General features: G+C 50.6%; 1 protein-coding gene across 1 annotated transcript in view; it reads left to right on the top strand.

Moving 5' to 3' along the window:
- LOC122370205 (neurogenic protein big brain-like) overlaps positions 1-17,068 on the top strand; it is a 36,183-nt gene that overhangs the window by 10,703 nt on the left and 8,412 nt on the right. The window lies entirely within an intron of this gene.

Below are 17,068 nucleotides of genomic sequence, written 5' to 3'. Positions count from 1 at the left end.
CACAGGTCTGGAACCTTCGACTGAGGTTAGATATTGACCCGAGGAATCGATTGCGACCCTTATTTTGGCGATCAGACGAAGCCTTGGGGCACTTTTGACGCGCCCCGTCCTTTAAGGGACGATTAAGGGATGAGGGATAGGAGCCACAGGTCTGGAACCTTCGACTGAGGCTAGATATTAACCCGAGGAATCGATTGCGACCATTATTTTGGCGATCAGACGAAGCCTTGGGGCACTTTTGACGCGCCCCGTCCTTTAAGGGACGATTAAGGGATTAGGGATAGGAGCCACAGGTCTGGAACCTTCGACTGAGGCTAGATATTAACCCGAGGAATCGATTGCGACCATTATTTTGGCGATCAGACGAAGCCTTGGGGCACTTTTGACGCGCCCCGTCCTTTGGGGGACGATTAAGGGATGAGGGATAGGGGCCACAGGTCTGGAACCTTCGACTGAGGTTAGATATTGACCCGAGGAATCGATTGCAACCATTATTTTGGCGATCAGACGAAGCCTTGGGGCACTTTTGACGCGCCCCGTCCTTTAAGGGACGATTAAGGGATGAGGGATAGGAGCCACAGGTCTGGAACCTTCGACTGAGGTTAGATATTGACCCGAGGAATCGATTGCGACCATTATTTTGGCGATCAGACGAAGCCTTGGGGCACTTTTGACGCGCCCCGTCCTTTAAGGGACGATTAAGGGATGAGGGATAGGAGCCACAGGTCTGGAACCTTCGACTGAGGTTAGATATTGACCCGAGGAATCGATTGCGACCATTATTTTGGCGATCAGACGAAGCCTTGGGGCACTTTTGACGCGCCCCGTCCTTTAAGGGACGATTAAGGGATGAGGGATAGGAGTCACAGGTCTGGAACCTTCGACTGAGGTTAGATATTGACCCGAGGAATCGATTGCGACCCTTATTTTGGCGATCAGACGAAGCCTTGGGGCACTTTTGACGCGCCCCGTCCTTTAAGGGACGATTAAGGGATGAGGTATAGGAGCCACAGGTCTGGAACCTTCGACTGAGGTTAGATATTGACCCGAGGAATCGATTGCGACCATTATTTTGGCGATCAGACGAAGCCTTGGGGCACTTTTGACGCGCCCCGTCCTTTAAGGGACGATTAAGGGATGAGGTATAGGAGCCACAGGTCTGGAACCTTCGACTGAGGTTAGATATTGACCCGAGGAATCGATTGCGACCATTATTTTGGCGATCAGACGAAGCCTTGGGGCACTTTTGACGCGCCCCGTCCTTTAAGGGACGATTAAGGGATGAGGGATAGGGGCCACAGGTCTGGAACCTTCGACTGAGGTTAGATATTGACCCGAGGAATCAATTGCGACCATTATTTTGGCGATCAGACGAAGCCTTGGGGCACTTTTGACGCGCCCCGTCCTTTAAGGGACGATTAAGGGTTGAGGGATAGGAGCCACAGGTCTGGAACCTTCGACTGAGGTTAGATATTGACCCGAGGAATCGATTGCGACCATTATTTTGGCGATCAGACGAAGCCTTGGGGCACTTTTGACGCGCCCCGTCCTTTAAGGGACGATTAAGGGATGAGGGATAGGAGCCACAGGTCTGGAACCTTCGACTGAGGTTAGATATTGACCCGAGGAATCGATTGCGAACATTATTTTGGCGATCAGACGAAGCCTTGGGGCACTTTTGACGCGCCCCGTCCTTTAAGGGACGATTAAGGGATGAGGGATAGGAGCCACAGGTCTGGAACCTTCGACTGAGGTTAGATATTGACCCGAGGAATCGATTGCGACCATTATTTTGGCGATCAGACGAAGCCTTGGGGCACTTTTGACGCGCCCCGTCCTTTAAGGGACGATTAAGGGATGAGGGATTGAGCCACAGGTCTGGAACCTTCGACTGAGGTTAGATATTGACCCGAGGAATCGATTGCGACCATTATTTTGGCGATCAGACGAAGCCTTGGGGCACTTTTGACGCGCCCTGTCCTTTAAGGGACGATTAAGGTATGAGGGATAGGAGCCACAGGTCTGGAACCTTCGACTGAGGTTAGATATTGACCCGAGGAATCGATTGCGACCATTATTTTGGCGATCAGACGAAGCCTTGGGGCACTTTTCACGCGCCCCGTCCTTTAAGGGACGATTAAGGGATGAGGGATAGGAGCCACAGGTCTGGAACCTTCGACTGAGGTTAGATATTGACCCGAGGAATCGATTGCGACCATTATTTTGGCGATCAGACGAAGCCTTGGGGCACTTTTGACGCGCCCCGTCCTTTAAGGGACGATTAAGGGATGAGGGTAGGAGCCACAGGTCTGGAACCTTTGACTGAGGTTAGATATTGACCCGAGGAATCGATTGCGACCATTATTTTGGCGATCAGACGAAGCCTTGGGGCACTTTTGACGCGCCCCGTCCTTTAAGGGACGATTAAGGGATGAGGGATAGGAGCCACAGGTCTGGAACCTTCGACTGAGGTTAGATATTGACCCGATGAATCGATTGCGACCATTATTTTGGCGATCAGACGAAGCCTTGGGGCACTTTTGACGCGCCCCGTCCTTTAAGGGACGATTAAGGGATGAGGGATAGGAGCCACAGGTCTGGAACCTACAACTGAGGTTAGATATTGACCCGAGTAATCGATTGCGACCATTATTTTGGCGATCAGACGAAGCCTTGGGGCACTTTTGACGCGCCCCGTCCTTTAAGGGACGATTAAGGGATGAGGGATAGGAGCCACAGGTCTGGAACCTTCGACTGAGGTTAGATATTGACCCGAGGAATCGATTGCGACCATTATTTTGGCGATCAGACGAAGCCTTGGGGCACTTTTGACGCGCCCCGTCCTTTAAGGGACGATTAAGGGATGAGGGATAGGAGCCACAGGTCTGGAACCTACGACTGAGGTTAGATATTGACCCGAGTAATCGATTGCGACCATTATTTTGGCGATCAGACGAAGCCTTGGGGCACTTTTGACGCGCCCCGTCCTTTAAGGGACGATTAAGGGATGAGGGATAGGAGCCACAGGTCTGGAACCTTCGACTGAGGTTAGATATTGACCCGAGGAATCGATTGCGACCATTATTTTGGCGATCAGACGAAGCCTTGGGGCACTTTTGACGCGCCCCGTCCTTTAAGGGACGATTAAGGGATGAGGGATAGGAGCCACAGGTCTGGAACCTTCGACTGAGGTTAGATATTGACCCGAGGAATCGATTGCGACCCTTATTTTGGCGATCAGACGAAGCCTTGGGGCACTTTTGACGCGCCCCGTCCTTTAAGGGACGATTAAGGGATGAGGGATAGGAGCCACAGGTCTGGAACCTTCGACTGAGGCTAGATATTAACCCGAGGAATCGATTGCGACCATTATTTTGGCGATCAGACGAAGCCTTGGGGCACTTTTGACGCGCCCCGTCCTTTAAGGGACGATTAAGGGATGAGGGATAGGGGCCACAGGTCTGGAACCTTCGACTGAGGTTAGATATTGACCCGAGGAATCGATTGCGACCATTATTTTGGCGATCAGACGAAGCCTTGGGGCACTTTTGACGCGCCCCGTCCTTTAAGGGACGATTAAGGGATGAGGGATAGGAGCCACAGTCTGGAACCTTCGACTGAGGTTAGATATTGACCCGAGGAATCGATTGCGACCATTATTTTGGCGATCAGACGAAGCTTTGGGGCACTTTTGACGCGCCCCGTCCTTTAAGGGACGATTAAGGGATGAGGGATAGGAGCCACAGGTCTGGAACCTTCGACTGAGGTTAGATATTGACCCGAGGAATCGATTGCGACCATTATTTTGGCGATCAGACGAAGCCTTGGGGCACTTTTGACGCGCCCCGTCCTTTAAGGGACGATTAAGGGATGAAGGAAGGGAGCTAGGGCAAAATAAATGTCATATTCGTGTTCCCCGTCCCCCAATTGACCTGATGGCAGTTTTTGAAGCGATTCTGAATCCGACGCTGTATTCGTTGCTGTTGCTGACGCTAACTTCACGGACATCCTGGCCAGGAAGATGTCTCTCCATTGCCTTGGTCTATCCCAGCTAGGGAGGTTTCCCGTATCCCAACGGCTCACCGCTCAAGAAAAACACCTCAACCTTGTCCGCCTGCATGACTTGATGCCACTGAACTCTATACTTGATGCATTCATTCCGTGCTCATTCATTCATTCCTTCGATCATTCATTCATTCGTGGTGTTTGTAATGCATACGTAATGGTTGCCGTTGCCCGTTGGTAAGTACGTTCCTCGTCGATTCGATCGTTTATTTTAGGCCGTAGGCATTGGGCGTGAAAGCTGCCCTCGGCCTCATGTGACCTGTCAGTGACTCAGTGAACAGTTTGAATTTGCATATTTTGCATTTGTAAAGGAATCAGAGCGAAATGTCGAAAAGAATACGCGTATCGCTCGACGACAGTTCCCATGGAGACGGTAATAGCACCCCCTCAAACGGAAGTGATTTGTTATCATGTCAAATCCTTTATGTCTTCATGTCAAGTCTCCACTGTACTGTCAGCGTGCGGTCGCTACGGGGCTCGTATCTTACGCGAGTCGACCTACACAACATTTTAGTCGTAACTCTATTTTGATTTGTTGGAGGACTGAAATGCATTATTATTACGTTCTGAGCATCAACGCATAACCATGATGTTTGAGTGGCAATGTCCAACACCAGTCGCGCCACCTCCCTGTATCGTTCCATGGCCCGTCCGCTGTCTGCCCGTATCTCCCCCTCCAATCACCGTTTCTGAGTGCCGCTCCACCCACTATCGGTCGCCGCCCCGCGCACTGGTGCGGTGTGCGCACTGCGTCCGGCGGCACGCGCTCGCCGCTCGCTGCTATCGCTCTCCGCCCCTGTAATGACCCGGGGCGGACGATCGCGCCGCCCACCTCCCGCCTCCCGGCGTGGTGGCGGTGCCGGACGCCTAATCTGGACGCAATCAGCGGGAGCGGCGCCGGCACGCACCTGCCCCGCTGCCCGCCGGAAGGTGCAGCGGTCGCCGTAATGACGCCCGGAGATGAGTCCAGTGTCGGGAGCCTCTCCGGCGTCCATTTGAGAGGCTGTCGGAGTCTGTCTTGGTAACCACTGGTCACCGGGCTAACCACGGGACTGTCCGGCGGCGGACGGGGTGGCGGCGCGGGGCACCTGGCGCCCGGCCGGCAGGTGCGCGGCGGACCGGCGCCAGAGGCCGGGGCCGCGCGGACCAGCTGCCGCCCGGTCCGCCCACCGCGGCGGCATAGTCCCCTGCTCTCTCCAGTGCACCCGTCCTCGGACAGCGGCCACAGCGGCGCCGTGCAATGAGTGCTCAGGTTGGAAGGTGGCGAGACCGGTCCTAGTTCAATGTTTTGTCTGTCTTGTGAAATTTAGTAAGATTTCAGGGGCCTCGATTCTTTCGATTCGAGGTCGTACTATGCATCACTTTAATTAAAATGGATCTTTCCTTGAAATATTTTTACCCTTTAAACCTATTGTTCATAGAAAAGAACGGAGAAATAACTAACATTAGCGTCCATACGTCATCTTGTCGGAATTCTCGTTGTCCTTGTTTTGTTCTTTTCAGTGAAGAAAATGGGCCTTCATGAAGTGTTTTTTTTCAAGAGGCGGTTCCGAGTCTTTCGGGATAATTGGGGCCTTTTTGTCACGCTGTTCGCGCTGGTAGCCTCTGAAGCACCGACAGCAGGAGAAAGGGTTTCGGATCGGTGCGGGCGGAAGGGACGGAGGGGTGGTGTTCGTGACCATCTTCTGTCGCGTGGTTGAACCGGAACCACCGCCGAGCCGGACCGGTAGGGCCAGAAGTGGATCTTATCTCCAGCCGCCGTGGATCGGGTCTTACGTCAGTGTGAAGCTGTCAGTGTGAGAGGGACAGCGTGTAGCGGTCCAAGAGTGTATGTGATGTGGCGGCTCGGGGAGGGAAATGTCCCCCTGTTTTGATCCTGTTTTGGTGGATAGCAGCTGGTCTCTGAACGGGCAGCTGCATGAATACCCAAAGGGTTGATACGAGCCCTGGGAGCGCGAGCCTAAGGGACCGATCGACGGCATGCGATGAGCACTGGAGGAGCACCTAATTGTATCCGTCATGCAACGTTTCGATGCCCTAATAAGATCATGGCATTGCGATATACCTACGGCCCAGGTCCCCAGCGTATTGCATACTGAACCCTCGGCCTCTGGTGACCCAAGAAGTCTAGCTGCCTGGATGGCTCGATGAGCTGTTCATAAAGCTCGTGTCACCGCTGCAGTTCGTATGCTTCTCGTGGTCTTGTGCTATACTCTCACTAAGAAAGCCGCCCTCTGCGGACAGTGACCGGCACCTCCCCGGTTGGGTCCGGGGGGCCGGCTGCAGTGTCGCCCGCATACCGGGCCGGCCACCAGCTGCCTGCCGGCCACCACCTCACACTGGGCCGGGGGCCCGGAAAAGTGCTAGAAATTATCTGTGATTGAGTTGTTGATCTCAGTGACAGGCAAACATGCTAAAAACGACGTGGGGCTGCTTAACCCTCGCCGGACCTATTGTCGGACCCTCCCCCCCCCCTCGGCCAGCCGAGGGGGGAGGGTTGGTACGACCCCTTTTCGCCGTTTTGCCCCTAATGGAGCTAGAGCCTCGCGGAAAAAAACAAGCGTGTGCGCCGTTTCAAGACGAAACGATTGATACCCGATTTTAAGGTCCCAGGTCAACCGGTAACCTCTGAGGCAGACTTGTAAACGACTCAAATTTTTTTTTTGAGTCGATTCTTTGTTTGAGTCTGGAAATTTGAATCGATTCATCAAACGACTCATGATGTTAAATTTAATTGATTCGAATCAACTCATGACTCATCAAGTTCCTCGATAAAATGATTCGAATCAACTCATGACTCGAGCAACTAGCCAACGGAATGATTCGAATCAACTCATGACTCACACATTTTGATGAATCGATTCAAATCAACTCATGACTCACACGACATTTTTATTGAACTTATTTCATTCAACCCATGACTCACTATAGGCATTTGTTCATTATTTGACTCAAAGCTATGATAAAATGAATATGCCGCATACCACAATTGTATTAAGCAGCATAGTAGCCTTGACCAAAGATTCAAGCAGCTACCTAGTAGGACTAGGTACATAGGTACCTACTTTGGCAAACATGGTTGATGCAGTTTCCAGTTCCTAAGTCCCAATTCCACTTTTGAATTCTAATATTCCTGCAGATTGGGCTACCTATTCTGTAGCATAGGTACTGGTCACTGGTCAGTCTTGCTTCAATTTCTTATCTTGTCACCTACAACAAAGCAAACAAGTTCTAACTGCAAGCAGTCCAGAAAATACTTCAAATGTTTGTACACATCACTTCCATTCAGTTTGCTGTACACACCCAACAATATTTTGGGCTGTAGAAATCAAATACCAATAACATATGAGGTAGGGTGGCACTTAAAAATCAATTTTTGATTTTAAATGCGTGCGGGTGGTTTTCCAGTTCCTTTTCCGTAAAAAATAAGGGAGGCAAATTTTTATGGGAAAATATTGATGTTTAGAGGTCGCGAATCAAGGTCAAAATTCGGATTTTGGTGGCAGATTTCAATATCATTAAAATCGTTTCTGACTTTCCTATTACGCTGTAATCGGATGATAATGAAGCATTTCCTAGTCATTTTCATATTGTTTTTTGATATTTCATGCAGCTTCGGTCACACCAGAACGCTGGTCTATGTACTCCACTACTCAAGTGCCTCCTCTTTAGTAGATTATTGGCGCCTCATTGTAGGGAGGGGTATCATGGGCAACGGGCACCCAGATCACTTTGTTTGTAGCCTGGTTAGCAATTGCAGTCGATCTTCGGGTGTCAGGTTAGCGTTTTCTGTGATCTTTTCAACGGCATGGAGGAAGAACTGGCGCTAATCTTTGTCTTTCATGAGTGCCAGTCCTACATCAGCGCCATGCCGCGCCTGGTGAAGTCATTCACCAACCGCAGCTCCCGGACTACACATGATGCGGTTTGGTAGCTGCTGTCCTCCCAGTGGCCTTGGTCATTGATGATGAGCGTCCAGGTCGTGGATCCTTGAGAGCTTTTTGAATGACGATGTGAGGAAGCTCACCAAGGTCTCGGTCGCGAGAGCGGCGTTCATAGTGTCCACTAAGGACTTATGGGGAGGGTCCTCCCTCTCCTACAAGTCTATTGCCCGCACCATGTCTTGATTGAGCCCGAGGGTCGGGGTCTAAAAGCTCCAGAGTCACCAGGCAGCCGATCACTCAAGTACTACAGGTGACGGCCGAAGACCAGGACTGCCGCCTTCGACAGCTCCTTGTCGGGGTAGGTGCAGAACGAGTTCACGAAGGTCAGGTCCAGAGCCGGCGCAGTGGCAATAGAGTCCCAAACCAGGCGGTGGCGGCGACGGCAAACTTGCAGGCAACGGACAGCGCACAGCGTTTGATGACCTGGGCCTCGGCCGCCGTCAGCCGGAGCCGCTCCCTGAAGAGGAAGGCATCAACAGTGCAGATGGTCTTTGCCATCCACCTAACTCAATTGAGTACTCTGAGGCGGAGAAACGGATGCCGTGCTTGGAACTCCACCGAGAGCAATTACGCAGAGCTTCAGAAGTCTTCGGTAGTCTTCCCGGAGCTTGGCATAGTCCAGCGATGGAAGCGATGGAAGCTGACCAGCAGCTCGTCCCACTCCAGAACGTCGTCGACGGCGAACGCCACCGGTGTGATCCTGTCAATGAAGTATGAACTCCCACCCTGACCCGCCTTTGAAACTCTTAAACAGCCGGATGTAGAGGCCGCTCGAGATTCTAGGGCAGGTGGAGAAGGCCTTCTCTAGGCCCAGCTCTTACACGTGGTGCCGGCAGGCCAGCTGAAGGACGGGCCGATCCAGCTTCTGCTCGATAAGGGCTAAAGTACCGTTCACCAGCATGCTGTTCGCCGTCGTGGCGTCGAAGCAAAAGGCCACAGTTCCGCTTCTCCAGTTCTTAGTCGCCCAGAGCTGTGAGCATGGCCTCCTGTGCTTGGATGGAGGGGAGGTTGGGAACGGCGAGGAGCTTGGCCACCCCAATCCCTCCCCCCCCCCATCACCAGGACCTAGAATCGGTCGACGCTCCTTCTCTCGCGGCTCAGGATTCGCGGTTCAGCCGGAGTCGTATCCTAAGTTCCATGCCGCAGTTGATAACAGGCTCACGTGTTCTTCACACATTACGGTTGGGCAGTTTGGCCCGGTCGAGGCCAGTTCACTGTTAGAGACGTCCGCTCGGCGCTCGCCCGCATGCGCTTGGGAGTGTGCGTCGACGTTTCTCTCTCATGGTAGCCATCGTCAAAGACGTTCCCTCCGACTGTGCGCCGCAATGGCCGGCTAAGTCTGTTGCTGGCACTGACACTAGAGTCGGAAGAAGCGCCCACGGAAGAACATCCCGAAAGCACAATAAACCAGTGCAGCTCAATGCACACTCTCGCCTCTGCTTTCGCCCGCCGACGATAGGCTGACTCCAACTTCTTCACATTCTCTTCGACAGAAAAGGAGCATGTCTCAAGAACCGATAGAACCGTGGGGCTCGTCCTCCCTTTGGAACAAGGGAGACCGGTCACTCCTCACACTAATCAGAGGATATATATGATGGATAATCAGAGGATATATGGGGGATATGACCTCAACTGTGAGAAGGCACCGGTCGCAGGCCAAAACAGGCCTGACATGGGTAAAACAGCCCAGATCAGACCTGTCTTGGCCTGACCTAGACTGGCTACGATCGGCCGGAAGTGATGGGATAAACAATTGTTATACAAATAAAGGTCAAAATACGTCGGAAATGACGCTTAATGACCACATATGTCATTCCAAATAGGTTTAAAGCAGTTTCCAAAAAGTTGATTTTTCCCCAAAAAATGTCAACTTTGACCTCAATTCGCGACCCCTAAATATCAATATTTTTCAAAATCATTTTGCACACATTATTTTTTACGGGAATGGAACCAGAAAACTACCCGCACGCCTAAAAATCGGAAAACATAAAATTCACCCTATTGCTAAGTGCCACCCTAATATGAGGTAAGTATGACTGAAATCCATTTAAATGGACACAAATCCAATTGAAGCAAGGCTGACCAGTTGCAAATCTTACCTTGACCTGCCTTTTCAAAGACATTGACATACCAATTACCAAAGTCACTGTGCCCACCGGAAATCGCAGTTCATGTCTGATACCCATGGCCTTGGTTTGATATTTAGGTAAATGCATTTCATAACTCAATCAGCTTTGAAATTATTTCTATCTGTATGAAATGAATCATAGGCCGCGTTCGATGTCTCCTCGGACGAAGAACATTCTACGCAGAATATTCTATTTTGCGTTCGATGAAGCACACAGTCGGACGACGAGACCGGCCATTTTGTGCACCACTTACACAATGTGCGTCAGAGGTGCGTCAGTTTCGAAAAAGGTCCAAATTTACGTTTCCATAGAGACCGCGCACAAATGTCAACAACTTCTGCAAACAGCTGCTGCGCCGCTTTTGAAATACGCGCCATCATTGCCTCTCTGCCCGCCGTAGTACGCTCAAAAGATTCTGCGCGGACGGCAAAGATTCTACGTGACGTCACGTAGAATCTTTGCCGTCCGTGCGACATCGAACGGCCTTTTGGGCCCGGACGGCATAGAATCTTCGTCGTCCGGGAGACATCGAACGCGGGGTAAGGCATTCTCCAGAAGCCGTGATATTGAACAGATTTTTAGCCAACTGGCGCCGCATGGTGGCGCTAGCAGAGCGTATAACACTAGCGCTCTACTAGCGCCATCATACGGCAACAGCTGGCAAATAACTGAGTCAATACCAATGCCATTCTCCAAGGCCAATGATTCCGTGTTGATATGAAAACGGCGCATTTGAGCGTCATATATGCTAAGCCTTACGCACGCTAATCTACTGCATAAAGGTAACAATTTTGGAACACGATCGGGAAGAGGACAAAGTCTCCACTCTAGCACATACTAAACGCCTAATGACATTGATACAAAGACCCCGAATGCATTGACGAGTAAATGTGCATCAGGAACGGATTTTCCTACTTGTTCATCATAGTGATACGTTTGTAATACGCAATTACTCTGCTCATGGATCCCAGCTCAAAGACGCTAAGATCAAAATCAGGTCAGTCCCAGAAACTTTGGTTTTTATTCTATATCTAAGTACTAACAACAAATTGTAGTTTGTTTTCTACGTTAATGAATTGGCACGTTTTCTACGTTAATGAAAAGTCATGATCGCAACCTTGCGGTACTTTAATGCCATTTCGAATTTGCAGTACTTTAACGCCAACAAAATTTTGCAGTGTTTTAACGCCTGCTTTGTCTTGCTATTGGTGTCACTGTCGACATTTCTGGCGGACCTTACAGTTTTATGTTTCTCTATTTTGATTTTGATTTTCTGGTTTGGGACGTTATGTAGTTGATATTTGAAGGACTTATGTATTCCATTCTAAAAACGAATATCTTTTACCAAGAATATTAGCAAAGGTATCAGTATATTTATCTTGTTCCATGTTTGATGTTAGGTTCTGACTGATGAAGTCACTGCTCCATGGATCCCCAGTTCACATCATTTTTAGCAGCTGTAGTAAAAGGGGCTTAGGTGAGCATGAAATTCATTGTTCTTCTTACGCCTTATATTATTAAATATGACCTGAATCTGGTTCTAAAATACAAACTGCGAAGCGAAGTGAAATGACCATGGCATGAGTGTTTTACTTTGCAACACAAGGTTGCTCAATTGGAAAGAAAATATTTTCTTCTTGCACAGTACACAATTTTCCAAATGAATTTCGGGAACGGGTCCATCTGGTTCCAATGCTGACCTAGACCGGGTCTGACCGGTTCTGGAAATGTGCCAGTCAGACTGGGTCCGGGTCCGGGTCCCAAAATTTTCCAGTTTTGCCACCTCTAGTACTTAGGTACCAACTGCCAAATGCTTTTGGCTCATTAGGCGCCTGTGCCTGAGCCTCTGAGGCTCTTGTAAGTCTGAAATATGGAGTTAAGTGATGGCTAAAGCTGAGGGGGTGATCTAGCATTGATTATTAGGGTGTTGATGGTGACTTGTAAACGACTCAACTTTTTTTGAGTCGATTCTTTGTTTGAGTCTGAAAATTTGAATCGATTCATCAAATGACTCATGATGTTAAATTTAATTGATTCGAATCAACTCATGACTCATCAAGTTCTTCGATGAAGTGATTCGAATCAACTCATGACTCATCGAAAAACGGTTTGATTCTGAGTCGATTCACGAATCAACTCAGAGTCGTTTACAAGTCTGCTCTGAGGTGAAGTCAAAAAGCCCAAGGTAGGATTTAGTTTTTGGTAAATAATTTCGCAAAAAAATGGCCGCAGAGCAGCGATTTTGGCACCATCGTGTTCGCCTGGCTCAGGCGCGTCGAATGGTATACTTTTTGTCCGGGTGAGGTCAAATTAAGGTGTTGACCTCGAGTCAAGGTCAGTTCAGAGCCCATCAGGCCACGAACTTAATCGAAGGAAGTCGTATTGCATATCATTCGATTCGGGAGGTCTTCCCGAGTCCATTGGTGGCTTTCCCGAGTCGCTGGCTCAATTTGATCATGAGTTATTGACGAGAAACTCCTATGACCGTAGTGACGTCATAAATGACGTCACGGAAGGTCAAAAATGCAAAAGTAAAGCATCGGATCTTGCAAGGAGTGCATGAAATCACGATTCCGAGTGCTTGAGATAGTTTGAGATCATTTCATGCGCAAAAACAACAGTTTCCTTATTTCCCCATTGACTTTTATTGGTGAGGTCACGTGACCTCGAAGAGTAGCAGGCATTAGCAAAAATTGCGAGTAGGGCATGACAGAAAGATGATTAGTGGTTTGTATGGCATGGTCATTTTTAGCGGCTCGAAATAACATTTCTCAAAAAGTCTGACTAAAGAGCAAGTTGTTGTTGATTATCACTGACTTGTGTTTGGGGGTTAATAACGACTGAATTTTTTAGTTTGGGCCAAAAATTTTAACAGCATTGTGTGCGTTGATCAAGTCTGAGCTCAGGGACATATATTCTATTCTGATTATACGCGTTTGTTTTTCAAAACTTCCAGCGCTGGGCCTTCAGTAGAGCGGCGAGGTGACAATTGCCCCTACATCATGTGGTTTACTTGCGCATATCTCGAAAAGTAGCAGGGAAAAGCAGCAAAGCACCTATATGGAACGAAATATGAGTAATCAGAGGCTAGTATAAAATTTTCCTTTTTAGCTGCTCGAAATCACATTTTTATAAAAGTCTAATTAAAAAATTAGATATGATTTTTAATTACGTCTTGCAGCTGCTTGCAAAAAGCTAGCTTATCTTGCAGAAAAGCGATGCAATATGTAAGAATGATGTTGGCACAGTGAACAACAGTGCCCTAAACTAGTCTGTGAGGAAATTTCGTTCAAAACGACGATTGGTCAGCTAATAAATTACCACTGAAGATCATCATGAAAATCGGTAAATGTGGTGGCCACTAGAGAGTCTAAATTGTCTTGTGTTTGGTGACAACTGACGACCTCAATTTTGACCTTAGGGAAAAACTGGCATCGGAATCGTATTCTTCGATCAATTTGGGATTAAATGATACCTATTTTGTTCATATTGCGGAGAGTCAGTTTGGGGGAATTTCTAGCGCTTTTTCGGGCTGCCGGCCTACAGTGACCTGCCGCCGACCCGGCTCCCCGTGACAAAACACACCGGGATCGCTGCCGAGTCTCACGAGGCCAGAGCCAGCACGAATGGCAGTTCTGGGGCAGTCCAGTCCCATAGTCACAGAACCAGTGTTATAATGAGTACAGAGTAAGTAAGCGTGACATTGCATTGCTGTCTCGTTGTGACCTTATCATTTCTTGCTTCGTGAAATCCACGATGTCGTGACGTCAGGCTGTCGTTTTTTTCGGTTCACGCTGGTCGTTCGTGTCAACGTGCTCTTGATCTGCTCTGTTCCTGGACGTTGTAATCTTCATGTTCCTGCAGTCAGCATTCAGCAACATGACTGCAGACCTCACCCGGACAGGAATTGCAGATGTCAATGTTTGAGCGCGACTCTGATTCGTTGGCAGGCAGGCGTTGGGAACCGATTTTTTGTCGAGTAGGCACGCTCGTTAGGTAGGTACTGGATTCGTGGCTCTTCTAATGTCGAGGACTGTCAACTTTTGTAGCGATTATATGCCTTTTAGGCTCTGCTTTTTGAAAGTTTCTTTTATTACATATCAAGGAGAGCTGGGATGCGTAAATAATCGCGCTGTCCAGAGGGCGCCGACCTCGCCTTCAGTTGGCTCCATTCACCACCGTTCGGTGGCCATTTGGGTCCTCGCGGCGGTGAATTGGCGGCGTCGGTTCTCGCCGCTCGCGGTGTCAGCTGCCGCCGGCGGGTGAAGATGGCCCGCTTCCGGTCCCGTGGGGTGACACAGGGACGCCGGCCGGTCGGGCGGGGGACGCCGTCGACCGGCCGGCCCGCGGCCGACGACACCCGACACCGCTCGGCCCTGGATCTGAGCCCCGGCTCCGGCTCGACCCTGGAGCGTCGCACAGGCAGTCGAGTCTGGGCTCGAGGACATACGACGGTGGTGGTCTGTTATTTCCGTCCGTCGCTGTTATTTCAGGGCGAAGTGAAGGCGATGAGATTGGTAATGCACCAGGCTCTATTGGTCGGTTATGTTGGTGCCTAGACTTATGTATGCCGGGGTCTATGATTGGTGTTATGTATTTGTCTAGATGTTTTCGCATCATTTCCACGGGCTCATGCGCCGGGCTGGTGAGCGGTCGTCTCGCTATCTCCCCCATATGCCTCACTGGGTGTTTGTGTTAGACGCGTGTTGATTGTTGACTCGAGCGGGCAGCTGTGCGGCCCATGGCGACAGGCTGGCGCGACAAACGGGCAACGCAAGTCGTGGCATAGGGCGACCTGGGACCGCCTCACAGGTCCCGCGTGACTGATCTAACCGTAACACTGGCCCACTGGCTAATGGCTTCACAATTGCGCTATTACGTCTGTATACCTACCCATGTTTCATTTTAACGTTTCTTTGTTGCGTTGTTCTTTTGCTTTCTCGTCGTAAGTTTCGATGCATTCTTCGTTTTGTTTAATTTGTGTTCTTCATTTCTCTCGCTACTGGGCGGGGTCATAGATCCATGGACAAGGACATTTGTCAGCACTAGTTTTTTGGTCGTGGAGCAGTAAATTTATTGTGACACCGCCCAGGTCAAACCGGTATCACCAGCCTCTGATATCTCGGCGCCGCCAATTAATTAGAACCCAGCCCACGGGACCGGCCTTGGTTCAGAGCGGCGGTCCGGCACTCGGCGCGGTTTGGGACAGAGCTTCTGTAAAGTGCTGACAAAATCTTCACATTACGTGGGCCTGATCGGCTGATACGGTCCTCCCAGCGAGGTCGACAGGCAGCCGAATCCACCGTGCTCGGTGTTTGAGGTCAAAGTCCAATGCCGTATACTGGCGTCCATCTTCAGAGTAGGTCATATACCATGTAAAATTGAACGCATTTGGAGGGCTGTTTGTCTCAGCAGTGAGCAGTGAGCACTCTACTGTAATCGGATACTGACCCGATCCTCCAGAAATTGACAGCCACCAGCGATAGATGAGCCGGTATCTTGACACCACTTTATAATGTCGCATCCCGCTCCTTCCGGGAAGTGACGGACATCCCCGACTGTCGGTAGCCGTTGACATGTAATGCCACACCGGTGGATTGTGCTGACGCGGTGCCTCAAAGGTCACCCCCCGGCTGCAGTGAAGTCGTCATGTGACACCGGGCTGAGCACGGTCCCCAGGGCTCTTCAGACAATGGACGACCACTGCGAGCTTCCGGTGACCTCACCCTCACCCTCCCTCTGCCAGGGCACTGAGCCGTCACCCGACCTCTGTATGTCCAGGAAACTGACAACAGTGACCGCCGGGCGCTGAGTGCTGACCATTGGCCACTGACCTGTGAATGCTGACCAGTGACCACTGACTTATCATCAGCGACCCAAGACCAATGGCCGACGTTGTCCAGCGACTGTTTTTCACTGTCTTAACAGGCTTGACAGGTAGCTGTGATAGTGACCGATCGGTGTGGGCAGCTGTTTAGTGATCGGTGGCACTTCAGGTGTTCGTTTCTGGTTTTTATCTAAGGCAAAAAAGTGTTTTCTGACTGTAAATGAGATTAGATAGGCAACATTGGCGGTGTTTGGGCAAATAACGCCGGTAAAACCACCTCAAACACACTACGACCCGTGCGGCCAATATTTCGTTACCTACTTTAGCTTGAACGAACGCCCAAGACTTGGAGAAACTTAAAAAAAGCATCGGCTGGTATGTTGTAGCGTCAAGGTTACATTGGCTAACGCACTTTCCGCCCGGGCCGATCAGCGAATTCCTTCATCAGTGCCCGTCAAACGGGTTCGTCCCCTGTCATTGTAGCCGAAGTTTTTGTTATGGCCGTTATCACGGCCACTGGCCCACTGGCGACAGAGAGTTATAATGAGACCATCTCTCTCCCTCTCTCCCTGTCTCTCTCGCCTCTGCCTCTACCTGCTTCCCGTCCTCGGCTCCCTTTCGCCTCTTTTGGTCATATTTCTTTCGTATCTGCGACCGTAACCAATCAGCCATGAAAAAGGGCTGACGTGGGGCCGAGCCGGCTTATTTCGACCGGCTGCTCTCTGAATCGGCGAGCTCCGAGCGCCACAGAGACCGTTGTGGGGCGCCTTAGTCGCAGCCGCGCCGTTTGCGACGCACAGTCGACGAGCGGCGGCGCGGCGCGGCGATTTAACTGGCCGGCGCATTGTGTCGACCGTCGGACTGAATGCGTCGCGCCGGCTCTCCTATCGCCCGGCTCAGGTGACCTGAATGGTCCGACACACAGACACACAGACACGGTGCGGGGCGACATTCCTGGACGCCAGGTGCTCTGCGGCGCTCGTGGGCCGTCCGTCCCCTCCCCTCCCCCTCCCTCGGCCGACCGGCGCGGCGGCGATAAGGAGGGGAGGGAACTCCGCACAGGGGAGGGGGAGGGGAGAGGTCCCGAGATCACGACAAGACGC

Source organism: Amphibalanus amphitrite, unplaced genomic scaffold (assembly GCF_019059575.1).
Source record: "Amphibalanus amphitrite isolate SeventyFive unplaced genomic scaffold, NRLGWU_Aamphi_draft 001108F_arrow, whole genome shotgun sequence".
NCBI classification, from domain to species: Eukaryota; Metazoa; Arthropoda; class Thecostraca; order Balanomorpha; family Balanidae; genus Amphibalanus; species Amphibalanus amphitrite.
This window is presented reverse-complemented; position numbering and strand designations above follow the sequence as displayed.